This window comes from Pongo abelii, chromosome 11, assembly GCF_028885655.2.
Source record: "Pongo abelii isolate AG06213 chromosome 11, NHGRI_mPonAbe1-v2.0_pri, whole genome shotgun sequence".
Taxonomy (NCBI): domain Eukaryota; kingdom Metazoa; phylum Chordata; class Mammalia; order Primates; family Hominidae; genus Pongo; species Pongo abelii.
In genome coordinates this window covers 130276106-130292975 of record NC_071996.2, presented here as the reverse complement: position 1 = coordinate 130292975, position 16870 = coordinate 130276106, and the positions used below count along the sequence as shown (strand labels likewise).

The window sequence follows — 16870 nt, the reverse complement described above, 5'->3', positions numbered from 1 at the left end:
ATGTCATAGACCATGATAGTCATTTACCTGTTACATCAGTTCTACTCATTTATTTGGGATGAGATCTGAGTTGGCAGTTTTGTGGCTTTTTATACCTGCAGGCCTCTCAAGTAGTAAAGATGTGGAGTTGGGAACTAGTCTCAAATTTGTGCCTTGTGGTTCATTTGGTAAAACATGGCTGTAGGGCAGGGCGATGTATTTCACTGAGTTTGGGGAATGCCCTGTTTCTTTTCGGTTCTATCACTTTTGAGCTAACGTACGTGGCCCTACCTCAGTTCCTCCTAACTGAGCCTCTCAGGTGTCAGAGTCACCCGCATTCATTTTGTAAAGAGATAGAAATGTATTGGGTCACAGTTTCAATCCCTCTTCCCTCCCCTGAGCATCGGCCTCTGTCACTGGGCCTTCCTTTCTCCTTAGCCTGAACACTAAGCAGGGTTTAAAAAAAAATACCTGGCTGGGCGCTGTGGCTCATGCCTGTAATGCCAGCACTTTGGGAGGCCGAGGCGGGCAGATCACGAGGTTAGGAGATCGAGGCCATCCTGGCTAACACGGTGAAACCCCGTCTCTACTAAAAATACAAAAAATTAGCTGGGCATGGTGGTGGGCGCCTGTAGTCCCAGCTACTCGGGAGGCTGAGGCAGGAGAATGGCGGGAACCCGGGAGGTGGAGCTTGCAGTGAGCCGAGATTGCACTGGGCAATTCGAGATTGCACTGAGACAGAGCAAGACTCTGTCTCAAAAAAAAAAAAAAAAAAAAAAAAATACCCGTGTGGAGTCTTTTAAGGAATTCTAACTATTGTAGTTTCCCCCAATGTCCTCTTTGCAGTCATCCAAATCTGTATTGTTCAAGAGCCCTGGCGGCAGAAGTTTCTCATTCTTCTCTAGTTAACTCTTCTAGAACCTAATCCACCTGGAAAATTTCCTCCATGCTTTAATTCAAAACTATTTCTGCAGTCAAAGCCCATTCACCCTACAGACATGGCTTGTGGTGTAGCCTCCTTATTGGCCCTCAACTAAGCCCTCTTAGTATTCATTTATAGAAATTAAATAGTTGGTTTCCTCCTTCCTTTTTGGTTCTTTACTCCTTTGCCACTGAGAGTGTGGTCCTTAGACCCGCAGCATTGGGGTCACTTGTAAGCTGGTTAGAAAGGCAGAATCTTAGACCCCACCCCAAACCTAATGAAGCAGAATCTGCACTTTAACAAAATCCCCAGGAGATCCTAAGCACATTTAAGTTAGAGAAGTGCCACTTTATTCTATATCCTTATAATCTGGATATTTTCTCTGTGCTTTTCTTTAGTACGGCTTAACAGTGGACACTAAAGCTAGACATGGTCCTATATTGATGACTAGGATATTACCAAGTATAGTGGAAATATTTTAGCAAGTGTTTATGTACCTCAACTTATTAATCTAATACCCATGATATTAAAACATTTTGAACTAAATTTGATATGTATTCTTCCTTTACAATACATTCATAGTCACTGAAGACATTTTTGGGTCTTTTTTACTGCTGTATGTTTACCCCCCTCACCTGTGGAAGTCCCCATTTTTTAATGTAGTGATTTGTCAGCCAAGAATCTTCTTTGGCCCTTACATTGAATATCACCTTGATTTCTGTCTTTTGTTAGGATCTTTCCGTTTCACTAAATAGTTATGCTATTAAGATTTTACTGATTTGGTAGTGAGGAGAACCCTTAGTGTCTCACCCTAGTGCTACTACTAACCAGTTGCATGAACTCAGACAACACATTTAATGATTCTTTTTTTTTTTTTGAGATGGAGTTTCGCTCTTGTTGCCCAGGCTGGAGTACAATGGCGCAACCTTGGCTCACTGCAACCTCTGCCTCCTGGGTTCAAGTGATTCTCCTGCCTCAGCCTCCCAAGTAGCTTGGATTACAGGCATGCGCCACCACACCCAGCTAATTTTGTATTTTTAGTAGAGACAAGATTTCACCATGTTGGTCAGGCTGGTCTTGAACTCCTGACCTAGGTGATCCACCCGCCGTGGCCTCCCAAAGTGCTGAGATTACAGGCGTGAGCCATGATGCCTGGCCACTCATTTAATGATTCTAAGTCAACAATACCACACAGTCAAGGAAACCCTCATAATCCCAGGCCTGGGACTTTTTGATTGCTCTGTCCATATTAATTCATGAGCTTTTTATATGGTGGCTTGGTCATGTGGTAGATGCTGCCTGTAGAAATGAGAATAGGGCAGTCAAAACAAACACTGGAATAACTCATCCAGGTGCATCTTTTTGTTAGTCATTCAGACCATCTTTCTTCCCACTTTTATAGAACTCTCAGGTGGGAAAAATGGACTAAGTTGAATTTTTGTTCAGTTTTCATTTTATTTCTTGGATCTATCTCTGGAAAAAGTGCAAGAAAACCACTAAATGGTCGAAGGCAGACGGAGGAGGCCACCATGGGGAAGGGTCCCAGCTTATTGACTTATGGCAAATGGTTCTCAAGTCAACTTCCTATTGACTTTTTCTAACTATGCATTAGAGAAGTGGAAATTAGCAAGGACTTAGCAATCCTCCCATCTCTGCTCAAGAGTCCCTGGGAAGGTCTTTGTTTCTACTGGAAATTCCCACAAAGACAATCCCAGAAGAAATGATGTGGGGCAAGTCAGTGGCTGTGTTTAGGGGTCCTGGTGAGTATTGCTGATGGTTGGGAGTGAAGAGAATTCAGGAAGGAAGAAAACTATCTCTAAAGGATAAGGCTTTCCAAGGACATTTGCCTGGCCACAACTCTTTCTTACATTGTTACAGAAGGAAAGCGTGGAGAAACCAAAGGAACAGGTAGGCCATGGCCCGCTTGTGACATATAATAATTTTATGGGGAAAAAAAGCTTCAGGCAGTTTTTGAGGAGAATAAGCAGATTTCACCATAATGCTGTTAATTAAGTGTTAATTATAGCCTGTTGATGTTTGATAGTAAGGTGAAATTGTGTGGCTCCCTTTTATTTTGAAAGCATTTTGTCAGCGTCTCAGGCTATGGTCTAGAAAGAATAGAAGCTGTTGTTTTCTTGGTGTACTCTGGGACCTGCAACAGCTCCTGTTGCTATATTTAAGGAGGATCTGTTCTTCTTACCACTGCCTCAGGGTTCAATCTGAAAACCCTGGTATTTAACCACCTGGAAATCAACTTGTTCTGTTCGTTGTCTAATTTTTAGAATCTGGAACCCTGTGTACTCACGGATGATGATATATGTGCCCTACGCATCCCCCCTTTGCTGTTTTTTGTCAATATTAAGTTTTGGGAAAGCAGACCTAAAAGCATCTTCCTGAGAAGACATTTTGAACACAGAAACAGCAACTACGATTTGTATCTCATTCTTGCATTTGACTACTGGGTTTTGTTTTGTTTTGTTTCTTTGTTTGTTTTTTGATCATAAATTATCTTCCGAGGTGTGGATATTTATCTTATAAAGTAGAGAAAACCTCTATGAAACAGCGTTCTGATTTAGGAATAGCCTCTTAGAGAATAAAGTTAGTGGATTTATTTTTTAAAGTGAATTTATTTTTTAAAGTCTACTAATTCTGGAACAGAAGGAATCTAATATTTAAGGTTTTGGTTTGGTTTTTTTTTTTTTTTTTTTTTTTGAGACAGAGTCTCGCTCTGTTTCCCAGACTGGAGTTCAGTGGCTAGATCTCAGCTTGCTGCAACCTCCACCTCCTGGGTTCAAGTGACTCTTGTGCCTCAGCCTCCTGAGTAGCTGGGATTACAGATATGCACCACCACGCCTGACAAATTTTTGTATTTTTAGTATATATGGGGTTTCATCATTTGGCCAAGCTGGTCTTGAACTCCCGAGGCCTCATGTGATCTGCCCTCCTTGGCCTCTCAAAGTGCTGGTATTACAGGTGTGAGCCACCATGCCCGGCCGTTGAGGATTTTTTTTTTTTTTTTACTCTCAGAGATTTGAGGGCAATGAGCGTGATGAATGGGTCGTGTAAGTAATGTGTCTCCTTGTTCACTGCAGCCTTATCTCATTATCTCCCTGAGCTTTGCAAATGATTGTGAAACCAGGTATTTTCTCCATTTTATTAAACTGTTAATTTGTTGCAGTAGGCTGTCCACTGTGTTGTAAGGTGTCTAGTAGTATTCCAGGCCCTTACCCATTAGAAGCCAGTAGCATCTCTCCTCCCCAACCCCTATCCTGGTTATGACAACCAGAAATATCTGCAGACATTGCCAGATGTCCCCTGTGGGGCAAAATTTTTTCACCCACACAAACTGAGAACCATTACCCTAGAGATTTAGTGAAATGCTTGGAGACTACAGGGTGTCTGCAAAGAGAAATTGGTTGAGCCTCACGAGCGTGTTTCTGCCAAAGGCCAGATGGATGGCTTCTGTCTGGTCCTTCCATGGGTCTGAAGGTGACCCCATTTGTTTCCCTTGGGACTGTAGTCCCCTCAGAGTCTCTGTCTTAGTTTGGGCTGTTATTACAAAATTGAGTTGATGGTGGCTTAAAAAACACACATTTATTTCTCACAGTTCTGGAGGTGGGGGAGTCCAAGAACGAGGCACCACAGACCCTGGTGTGGTGTGCCCTCTTCCTGGTTTGCAATGGCCGTCTCCTCATTGTAGCCTTCTGTGGTAGAGAGCAGAAAGCAAGCTCTCATGTTTCATCATAAGGGCACTTATCCCACCCATGAGGGCTCCACCCTCATGACTTAATTACCTGCCAAAGGCCCCACCTCCTAATACCATCATGTTGAGGGTTAGGATCTCAACATATAAATTGCAAGGAAAGACATGTTTCAGTCCATAACAGTCACTATAAATATTTCTTAATGACAGTTCCTTAGCTAAAAGTTGTCACTACCTGTTTATTAAGAATGGGGCACAACTGTCCACGGGATGCTTTTAGCTTAGCCAGACAGGCAGCTCAACCCTGCAATAATGTGATATGCAGTTTCGTTTAAGAATGCTGTTAGGGGCTGGGCACGATGGCTCACACTTGCAATCCCAGCACTTTGGGAGGCAGAGGCAGGTGGATCACCTGAGGTCAGGAGTTTGAGACCAACCTACCCAACATGGTGAAACCCCGTCTCTACTAAAAGTACAAAAATTAGCCAGGCGTGGTTGTGCGTGCCTGTAGTCCCAGCTACTTGGGAGGCTGAGGCAGGAGAATCGCTCCAACCTGGGAGGCAGAAGTTGCAGTAAGCTGAGATCAAGCCACTGCACTCCAGCCTGGGTGACAGAGCAAGACTGTCTCAAAAAAAAAAAAAAGAATGCTGTTAGGGAACTTTTAAGCAAGTGGCTTTTTCCACATTAAAAAGAAAGAGGCTGAAATGTCAGATAATGGAGAAAATAGAGAGGGGCAGGAACAAAGTGGAAGTAAGACTTGAAAGATGAAAGCAAAAGAACAGGAGCTTTGGGGTCAGTAGGTGAAAGGTCGATCCCTCATTGTCAACTGAAAAAATTTTGCCTCTTTACACAAGGCAGTCAGTTAGAAATTTGCACCATTGTCTGCCTCAGTGACCTTAGAGCTGCAAGCAGTGGATGCATTATCAATTATTTTAGATTATCTTTCTGAGATTTCCCTCCCTCCTCTTCCAGCTGCCAACGATTAGATGTGCATCTGGCAGCAATTTCAGTTTTTCATCGTCACTCAAGCAGCATTGACTGGCTAGATCACACTCCTGTTCAGTTCCTTCAGATGAGAGACTGGGGAAAAGAATTTGGAAACAAAAGCCACCGAATTCCCTGCCCCCACCCCCAACAATCATAAACATGCTTTAGAACCTAGAAATAATGCATAAGAATCTCACTGAACACCCATTTAAGCATGTTCATGTGATTTCTTTGTGAATACTTTCAGTAGTATGAGAAGTCTTTCATTAGCAGACTTAGAAAGAGTAGGGGGCTTCAAGCTTCTGATTTTTTTCAAGCAATAAAAGTGGCCTTTCTCATGTTTCTGTAGATAGCATTCATTTGAGATCTTCCCCTTTGTATGTGAGTGCTACTGTCTCAATATTGAATTTGTACTCTTTCCTGTGTAGGTAGACAGGTCCTTGTATAACGTTGTATTACATATCACATCTACGGCTACTTTTACTTTTTCTTTTTGTTCTGGCATTTTCCCCTTCCTCCTTTCTGAAATAACTTTGTCCTTTCTTCGCAAGATGCATCTTCATTTTGGCTTCTGATTCAGTCCTTGCCTGGCATTTGGTTGGTGGATTCATCCTTGCTTGCTAGTTCCACCACATTGTTTTTGGCTGGTGTGTTTTCAGGTACCAGCAAAAGATGTGGGATCCAAGGGTTTCTAGTTGTTCATAATAGTGGTTACACTAAGAGCTAATGATTGAGGGCTTATTATGTGTCAGGCACAATGATAAGAAAATGTCGTGTATTATCTCATTTAATCTCAATGAGAACCCTGTGAAATGGGCAATGCTTACCTGTGTTACAGATGAAAACATCTGGGATTTTGGAGGGTGAGCCACTTGCCTGAAATCACAGAGAAAAGAACACTGAGAGATGGGATAATGGAACTTGTCTTAGTTTCCTTTGAAATTTTAATTCAGAAATAAGTTTTGACTTAAACAAAATTATCAGTCTTTAAAAAGCATGACAGCCATGTAATAGCTCCATCTTCATTCTGAAAATAACCTTTTTTGGGGTTGAATTCCCTAAAGTAAATTTTTAAATTCAAAATCGCGTACAGGTTACTCACTTGTCACCCAGAAAGAGGCAACTCAAGGGAAACACACATTTATTGCATTATTACTTTACTGTAAGCAACAGTTAATAGCTTCCTCTTTAACATGAGCTAATTAATATGGTTCCTGCCTATGTATGGCCTTCTGAAATCCAAGATGAATGGTATACTTTTCCTTGCTCCTTTTACATTGACTTTTGTTGAAGAATTGCTATCATAGCCCAGAAATCTTTATGACTTGCATTTCCATAACAAATATTCTTCAGGTAAAGCAAATGAGAATTGTGGGTCAAATACATTTGACATATGCTGCCATATACTTATATTATAATCAGTTTCAACTGGTTTCAGAGAGGGAGTGTTTCTTCAATAGTTAGACCACTTTGTTTTTTTTTTAAAGAACAGTTCGCTTCAAAGAATCCCAGATCAAATTCTTCTCAACATTTTCCCCCTGATATTCTCCTCAACACAGAAAGGAAAACAAAGGCTAAACCTTTTTTGCTTCTGTAAGATGATGGCTTCCTGGAGAGGTTCCTTAGATCAGGGGTCTCCAACCTTTTTGGCACCAGTGACAGGTTTCATGGAAGACAATTTTTCCATGGCTGGGGGTGGGGGGATGAATGGTTTCATCAGGCATTATTTTCTCATGAGGAGCATGTGCAACCTAGATCCCTTGCATACACGGTTCATGATAGGGTTCACACTCCTGTGAGAATCTAATGTCGCTGCTGATCTGACAGGAAGCCGAGTTCAGGTGCTTATGCTCATCCACCATTCACCTCTTGCTGTGGAGTCCGGTTCCTAACAGGCCATGGATCTCTACTGGTCCACAGCCTGGGAATTTAGGACCCCTGCCTTAGATGTATGTTGTAGGGAAAATCTTCTGCTGAGGTTGAGCTTGCCCCTATTAGAAACTGTTGGGAGTGGCATTGTCCTCTGTTAGGCCTGTTTAAGGATCAGAAAAACCTATGGGAAGATCATGGCCCCACAGCTGAGGTACCTCATGGTTGTTTTGGAAGATGCTTGTTCAATTCAGTAGATTTTTCTTACATGACCAAGTTCTTCCATAAAGTTAACCACAACCCATATTATCGGGGACTCCAGCTAAAACTTGCGGTGAGTAGGAAATAGATTAAACACAGGTTTTCCCACTTCTCCAGCTGCCAAAAGTGATGTCAGTGGTGTTAATGATTCTTACCTCAGTCTGCTGCAGACCAGGGATGTCTATGCAAATGCTTGTTCAGTGCCTGATTCCTGGGCTATTATGGAAAAACTGATGATGCTTGAGAAACAATTGGGTAGTCAGACAGTTACTCAAATGTAAAATCAAACGCTTGCTTTCTTGAAGCAATTTGACTCCAGGGAGAGGGCAAAGAATGAGAAATCTATTAGTTTTTAACAAAAAAAGCAAAGGCAGTGAAAATAGGGTCTGCCTGATTCCCTTTTGTCTAATTATAGAAATTGCAGTATTGCACACAATTTTCACCATCCATACACTAAATGAAGTTGTGATTGTAATGCAAGTCTACTGGTTTGTATCAAAGCCAGACCTATAAAACCTATATCCTGTAATCTGACCATTACAAAGAAAACCCCAAACCCAAAAGTGATGTGAAATTACAATAGAAACCTCAGAACTGAAATGAAATTTCTGTGAGGGAAAGGATCCTGCAGAAATAGTGCCCATGAAAGCAGAAGAAAGGCATTCGTATGACATTCTCACTTAGTAGGGAATATTCTGTCATATTACCTTCATGTCTTTTTGTAACAGGTTTATTTTGGTTGAGCTCTGTTAAAATTAAAGCTTCCTGGCTGGGCACGGTGGCCCACACCTGTAATCCCAGCACTTTGAGAGGCCGAGGCGGGTGGATCACGTGAGGTTGGGAGTTCGAGACCAGCCTGGCCAACATGGTGAAACCCCGTCTTTACCAAAGATACAAAAATTAGCCAAGTATGGTGGTGTGCACCTGTAATCCCAGCTACTCGGGAGGCTGAGGCAGGAGAATTGCTTGAACCCAGGAGGGGGAGGTTGCAGTGAGCCTAAATGGCACCATTGCACTCCTGCCTGGGTGACAGAGTGAGACTCTGTCTCCAAAAGAAAAAAAAAAAATTAAATCTTTCTGCCTGAGAGTACATGTGGTCCGACTTGAAATGAAGAGGGACTTTTTTTTTGTTTTTTTTCCTAAGTCCTTTTACCTTGAATCTGTCATGTACATAGGACAAACTATAGTATTGGTAAAAGGGAGATTGGGAACATTTTGATTTACATTTGAGGGGAGAAGCTATTATGGTCTTGACCTCATTTTCTTTATCAGCATGCTTCCTGTTAATAAAAAGAATGGGAAATAACAGAAGTGGATATTCTTTGGCTTAAAAGATATATTAATATTTATTCAGAGTTCCTCAATATATCACTAACAGAATACTTTTAATTACTGAGAACTAAATCTTGTTTTAGTCTGTCTTCTCCACAAATTCCTAACCATCCTGAAAAGTTTCCAGGATCTACTTCTGCCTTTGGTAGCTGGGGAAGGAGAAATTCACGAGACTGACAGAATTCAGCCCAGTAGCCTCAGCCAGAGCTGACAGGCTTGATGGTCGACTTTCGGTCTTCTTTTTTTTTTTTTCATAATGCGTGTGCCTTTCTTCATTGGTGGTCTCCTGAAGTCACCAGCCCTGCCAGAAGCTTTTTCACTGGGACAAAAGGGGAACTGGAGCGAGATGGCCTCTCACATGTTGGCAACTCTCCCTGAATTTTCTTCCTTGGCAACACTGCACACTGGAAGATCTGGCCAGCAACCTTGTTATTTTCACCAGCCCTCTCCCATGTGACTTGCACCAGGCAAAAGTGCTATTTAAGCAGCTCCATTAAAGCACTGGCTTGGCTGTTTGGCTTACCCTTTGCCATTTAAGACCACAAAACCAAGTTCTTTCCAGCTCAATCCTGGCCTGTTTTAAAAGAAGTTGGTTTCCTTTCTTTAACTAAAATGGCTTTCTCCTTTCAACATCCAAGTAGCAAACATGTTGGTCTTACCTCTAACTTTAGCTCAATCTTCACTTGATGTGTGTGATTATGATCTGAAGGCTTTAGAGTTGAGAATTGAGCATTCACTGGTTAGTTTTCTCCTTTTCCAAGCTTCAGCTTGCCCCCATACTTCCCAGCTGTCCCTTGTAAAGAACAAGGAGATTATACCATGTCCCAGACTTTAGAGGCTCTCTGGATTTAGCTCTTCTTTTTGTATCAGCAATATGACCATAGCTAATAGCACTGGACCAGGAGAATGCAGCTTCCTCCTTCTGTGCTACTAACTCAAATGCTAGAATGAAGGCTTTAAGCTGGGAACTTCCTTTAATAAGTGTTTCACAGTCTATCCATAGGTCAGTGGTCATTTTTATTCATCTGAGATTTTATAGTGGGATTTTATTGAGGTATGAATTTTAATGAAGAACACCCATCTATTACCAGAACTATAAAGGTATTTGAGACTGATGATAATATGTGTGTGTGTGTGTGTGTGTGTGTGTGTGTGTGTGTGTGTGTTTACTGGGCTCATTTGAAAGATTCAGGTATGCTGAATGTGTGTGTTGTAAGGTGCTTTATTAATAAGCATTCTAGAAGACATGATTTACTTCCAGTTAGTGGTACTGTAAATTAAGTGTATCAGCAGTGAGGTAACTGAAGAATTGTGGTAGGAGGGAGGGGTACGCAGCTTAATGTAATTGTGTGAAATAAGAAATCAACAGACGTGCGAAGACAGAATAGAGAGAGGTTACAGGCATCATTGTCAGAATCTTGCAAGGTAGAGAGCTACCCACTGACCCCTCTGCTCTCATGAAGGGAATCTTTTCTAACCTGAGAGGAATCCTTCTGTTCTCCTGGCTCTTCCAAATATTTTGCCTGTGCCATTCCTTTAAATACTGAGGCTTTTGGAAACTAAAGCCAGGGAGCCAGAAGATTTTCCTACTTTCAAATTCCAACTCTCCCCATATTATACAATGCATTGAGATGATGGGAAAGGGATGGAATACCAGGAGGCTTTAAAAAGTTGGGTAACATTTCAAAAAATTTGTCTCATCATGGATTTTTAAGAATGGGAATGATCTAAGTATGATTAAAACAGTATTTTCCTTTCCTACTTAGACTTTTTGGGGGGTCATTAAATGCAGCATTTTAAAAGTTCAAATCCTTTAGGTAGATTGTGAGATTACAACCACAGCTGAGTAGTGGTTTTTCTGGTGGCGGGGAATATAAGTCATGTTTATTTCTTCTTTACATCTTCCTGTATTTTATACATTTTCTGTATTATATTCAAGATACATTTAAAAAAAACACAGCTGTTTATGTTAACTGAAAGAGAAATATGCTGTTTTGATTCATTTCTTTAAGTGGAGGAAATTAATTTATATTAATTTTATAGTTCCATCTACAATATAAGATTTCAAACAATGACCTCTATTGAAAAAAAGTCATCCTACGGTCATTTTTTTAAAGCACAGTTGGATAAGGAGGAGTTACTTTCTAACAATTTAGTATATGACATTGGCCAAGCAACTTAAAATATTTTACTCTTATTTCCCTAGTAAAAGTAGAAACAACTAGCAATGCCCCAACTAGGTTTGTATTACTATATTGCCCTTGATTTAACATATTAGCAAGAAGTTTCAAAACATATAAATACAGGATAAAAACATTTGTCAATTGTTTTGACCAAGAATGCATTGCTGAAAGTGTACAGATCTTTCCATCATACTTATACTCTTGTGCTATTTCCAGCTGCTTTCCCAGTAAAAAACGATCAATAAGCTGAGACAATGTAAAAGGAAGCAAAGTCTTTATTTGTTTTTCAGCTATTGTAGGCATAGTTTAAGTGGGTAGAACCCAGAAGATGTAAATTCCTACTAGATGCAATAATGCAATAATCCATAGGTCTCAAGTAGCGTTGCTCAAGTGTTGACTTATTTGATAATGCTTTAAAAATTACATTTTTCATTACTGGCAATAGGATTAGGTGGGTTTTATCTTACGAGAATATACACGCAGAAAGGCATAGTAGATACTGATGTGGTGATGAAATTTTGTCAAAATGTAATTTCCTGCTACTAAATCTCGTGACAGGTGCATTGTATTTCTGCCTTCAGAAGTTATTCCCCAATGATGTAACCAGAGAGAATGCATTGTAGGAACATCACCACTTGATATTTGCACAGTATCTTCTCTTAAGGAAATGTTTTGCTTTTTTGTTTCCAGTTTCTGCCTGTTACAAATGAATTTTTGCATTTGTAAAACTTTGTAGCAGTATTTGCTACCTCTGGTCTGTCAATTGTCTCCCTTCAGTCAATTGAAGTGGTGTATATATAAAGTGTATTAAACATATGTACGCCTATGCAGGCTTTTCCCCTCCTTATTCCAGTCTTTATCATTGTATTTATGCTTATTGCATTGAATGACTGACTCCAAGACCCTAGTATGGGCATTGCTTTTTTTCTTTTTTAAAAAATATATTAAGTTACGCAAATGTTTGCCTTTTTTGAGTGAGTTGCTTTATTCAAGTTCAGCCTTGCTTGATTGTGAGTATGTGGAACTAGGGAGATACAGACAGATGAACTTTAGTCTCATTAAGCATATGTTGAGGTCTGTCTCTAAAGTGAGGAGACTTCCTTTCCAACAAACTCATCAGAGCAAGTGTTGTACACAACTCTGATTTTGGAACTTCGGTTTCGGAACTCTTTGGCTTTAGATAACACCTCGCTGGGAACAATTACCCAGCTTAATCAGTCCCATTATTCACCATATTTGGCTCTCAAAGCTTTTTGGCTGTCTCCAAAGATCAAACATGTCCTCAGAGGGCTAAGACTGGCTGCTATAGAGACTATTCAAAAGAATATGCCCAAGGCTGAGCAGGCATTCCAAAAATGCTGCAAACAATGGCTGCATGACTGGAATAAGTATGTAGCCCCCAAGTTGGCTGTTGTGAAGGGCAGTTCTCACTGAAGGATGTCCATGTCATTATTTGGTAGCTAAAGTTTATGTGCCTACACAGATACACACACCCTGTACAAAGACAAACAGGTGTGAACTTCAGACTTTCCCTTTTGAGACAAGTGTTGATCAGGACTTAAGATAAGGGGCTTTGAAAAGTAGTGTGCTAAGTAAGACTTTGGAAGGAAGGTATCAATGGACTTGATACGTCCTTTTATTCCCTGCTCTTTGAACATACTTGTGGATAATGACAGGGATCATTTCCAAGTGGCCCAAAGCAATAGATTTCAGCACCCAGTGAAGCCACATTTTTTTCCCTCTCCTCACAGGGCCCTGGGTCTCTGTCCTTATGCATCCGTGCAGGTTGGTACGTGTGATGATAAAAGAGGGTACAGTGTGTTCCTGTACTAAGCTGTTCACCCACCCCTTCTGGAGAAGAGCCAGATATGAAATGAAAAACATAGCATATGCCCTTTGCTTTTCCCCCATTTTATGTTTGGCAGTTTGTTTGTCTGTCACAAGTCCTTTAATAAAGTGTGGCCTTCCTGCCTAATTAGGGGCCCAGAGCTGTGAAGCTCTGTTAAGCGCTAATCTAGAAATTCTGGTGGGAACATTCCTATATGCATTCAGGAGAAGCTTGACAGTCAATAAGAGATCTGGAGCTTGTTGTGGGGAGTTTCCTAGCATACCAATGGCTTGTGAAGGGATGGGCTTTCCTTTCATTTGTAGACACCACAATTGTAGACACACAGAGTAAATCCTGTTTCTCTGGCAATTAAAGGGCAAACTTGGAATGCTTCCTTCTTTGTTTGTTTTTATATTGGGATCATCATGCCAAGTCTTCATTAGTCAGTTAAAAAAAACAGTTTGTTTACCTGTCTTTTAGAGGCAGAGTTAATATTTAAAAATAAATAGAAATCTCCTAAAACTAGAGTCATCATTTGGTAAACTTTGACTTATCAGAAAACCATTGCGTAATGAATGATGACTGATCCCAGCCATGATCATTCCCTTCAAGAGGAGACAGAGGGAAAAAGATATGAGGTTGGTCCAAAAGTAATTGTGGTTTTTGCAATTTCTTTTATGGCAAAAACCGCAATTGCTTTTGCACCACCCTAATATATTGGTCCACACTTTCGTTGCATGTATTTTGGAAGCTGTCACTATCCTTGTAGGTGATGTGGATTATTACTGCCACATCTTGACCTTATGTCAATGTAGCATGTCCTTGTTGTCTCTATAATTAGATAAAGACCTCTTAGCTTGTCATTCAAGGTTCTTCACCATTTACCTCAACCTACATTCGTAGACTTAATTCCTTCTATCCCTCCTTAGATATCTTGGGGTCCAGTGAAGCCACATCCTCTACTTGAGCCTGCTCACGGCTACCATCTCACCCTGTAGGACCTTGTCATATGTTCTCAATGGGAAGTGTCCTTTTCCTTTTCATTTATTTAACTCCTATTTATTAAGTACCACCGTGTGGCAAGCCTTGTGTTATCTTCTGGGACTGCAACACCAAAGCAACATAGACACAATCCCAGTTTCCACATCCCCACATTATTCTTTCTCTTCCAAAACCAAGCCAGGTGTGTCAGTGAGGTGCTCCCCTTACACCCCTAGCTGGGAGGAGTCTTTCCATCCTCCATGTGTCTAGAGCTATTGCCCCCATGCATGTATCTTGGCATGTGCTGATGTCTACTTCACATGCCATGTATTTATGAACAGAACTTGCCTTCCTTTCTAGAATTACTAGCAGGCAGGGCTTCCAACAGAATCCAACTCTCTACACTTCCTAGTATTTAGTGCAACCATGTACTCATTCAACAAGTGTTTCTGATCTACTCTGTGCTAAATACCCTTTGATGCACTCTGTAGATACTGATATTTATAGATATGTTTTGAATGCATGAAAAACAAGGACCTGTAAAAGACTATGTAGTGTAATACTTGAGTAAAAGATGCTTTATGAGGTTGAAAAAGAGTCTTCATTCTGAAGGGGAATCATGGATAGCGCCCCTTTAAAATTTACCTTCTTGACTTGCGAAGAAGAAATGCTGTGCTTCTGCCTAAATAACATTTCTATTAGACGTAAATCTGAATCCTTTTGTTTTCTTATTTAATGATTAAGTAGGTCTGTTTTGCTTGGTTCTCCCTTTGCATCTAAAATTTTCATGTCAAACAATGTTTGTGCACATTAAAAATTGATTTCTGATTTTGTCATGTGAAGCTCTGCAACTTCAAATTCTAAAATCTGCAGCTGACTTTCAACCAGAAGGAGATAGAATACAGACTGACTACAACCCGCTCATATTGGATGGTCATTTTACATAGCAACTGATGATGTATGTTTTTGCTTCAATCACAACACCAAAGAATTTTCTATTTTTCCCTTGCTAAACCTCTGAAACATCCAGATCATGTTGATTTGTTTACAGATTCCACATTGATGACTTTTGGTTAGTGATTTCTTTAGACTCTTGCATTTTGAAATAAATAAAAAGCTAAATACAGTTTGTTGATCATATTTAGGTGGACGGTACTATTTGTGCCTGTAACTTCAGTTTATGTGACACTGCCGCTTGTAAGACAAAGGTTCTAAAGTAGTGATTGTGCAGTTTGAGATGCCTGTGGTGATGAATTCTTTCATTTTTCTTTTCAGAATGAAGACCTAAATGACCTCAGCAAATCCTCCTCTAACTCATGGGTACCCAGACTCTAAATATTTCATGATTCACAACTAGGACCTCATATCTTCCTCATCAGTAGATGGTACGATGCATCCATTTCAGTTTGTTTACTTTATCCAATCCTCAGGATTTCATTGACTGAACTGCACGTTCTATATTGTGCCAAGCGAAAAAAAAAAAAATGCACTGTGACACCAGAATAATGAGTCTGCATAAACTTCATCTTCAACCTTAAGGACTTAGCTGGCCACAGTGAGCTGATGTGCCCATCACCATGTCATGAGAGAATGGGTTTACTCTCAATGCATTTACAAAATACATTTCATCTGCTGCTGAAACTATGTACGACAAAGCATCATTGTAAATTATTTCATACAAAACTGTTCACGTTGGGTGGAGAAAGTATTAAATATTTAACATAGGTTTTGATTTATATGTGTAATTTTTTTAATGAAAATGTAACTTTTCTTACAGCACATCTTTTTTTTGGATGTGGGATGAAGGTATACAATGTTCTGTTGTAAAGAGTGGAGCAAGTGCTTAAAACAAGGCTTAAAAGAGTAGAATAGGGTATGATCCTTGTTTTAAGATTGTAATTCAGAAAACATAATATAAGAATCATAGTGCCATAGATGGTTCTCAATTGTATAGTTATATTTGCTGATACTATCTCTTGTAATATAAACCTGATGTTGAGCTGAGTTCCTTATAAGAATTAATCTGAATTTTGTATTTTTTCCTGTAAGACAATAGGCCATGTTAATTAAACTGAAGAAGGATATATTTGACTGGGTGTTTTCAAGTGTCAGCTTAAAATTGGTAATTGAATGGAAGCAAAATTATAAGAAGAGGAAATCAAAGTCTTCCATTGCATATATTGTAAACAGAAGGAGATGGGTGATTCCTTCAAATCAAAAGCTCTCTTTGGAATGAACAATGTGGGCGTTTGTAAATTCTGGAAATGTCTTTCTATTCATAATAAACTAGATACTGTTGATCTTTTCTTCTGTCCCCTCACCCCACCACTTCTGTAAGTTTTCCGCTCTATTCCCACCATTTTTTTCTGTGCACACATTATGATATATTTCATTTCCTGCATTGTCTTGAGAAAGATGATAAGACAAGTGAGCTCTTGCTAACCAGAAGTTAAAATTCCAGTAAGTGTTTTTCATTATGACGAGGGCTATGTGTCACCTTCCCTAAGACCCTTACCTTATCTCATATTTTTTGAGAACTTCCAGTATTACATTATTTAACTGAATGTAATTGGCCCATTTGCCTTGGTGGGTGCTGGCCTATTAGTGATTAGTTAACAAAACACAGTGTACAGAGAGCACAGAAAAGCTTAATGACCTGCTTTTGAAACACCTAGCCAGCAGTGAAAATGTTAATTCTTTTCTTGTTTGGGAAGTATACATGTCTTGGAATTTTTTCCATGTGAAAAAGAAATGGCAATGAATGCATTTAAAGATATTGCCGACAGATTTTTAAATTTTTTTACCAGGAAACTTCCTAAAGGTTA

General features: G+C 40.0%; 1 protein-coding gene across 1 annotated transcript in view; it reads left to right on the top strand.

The window, feature by feature from the left end:
- IRS1 (insulin receptor substrate 1) overlaps positions 1 to 16351 on the top strand; it is a 63686-nt gene extending 47335 nt beyond the window's left edge. The window contains exon 2 of the mRNA XM_002812931.6: positions 15321 to 16351. The gene's annotated coding sequence lies outside the window, so the exon portion shown is untranslated. The remainder of the gene's footprint in view (positions 1 to 15320) is intronic.
- The last annotated feature ends 519 nt before the right edge of the window (positions 16352 to 16870 follow it).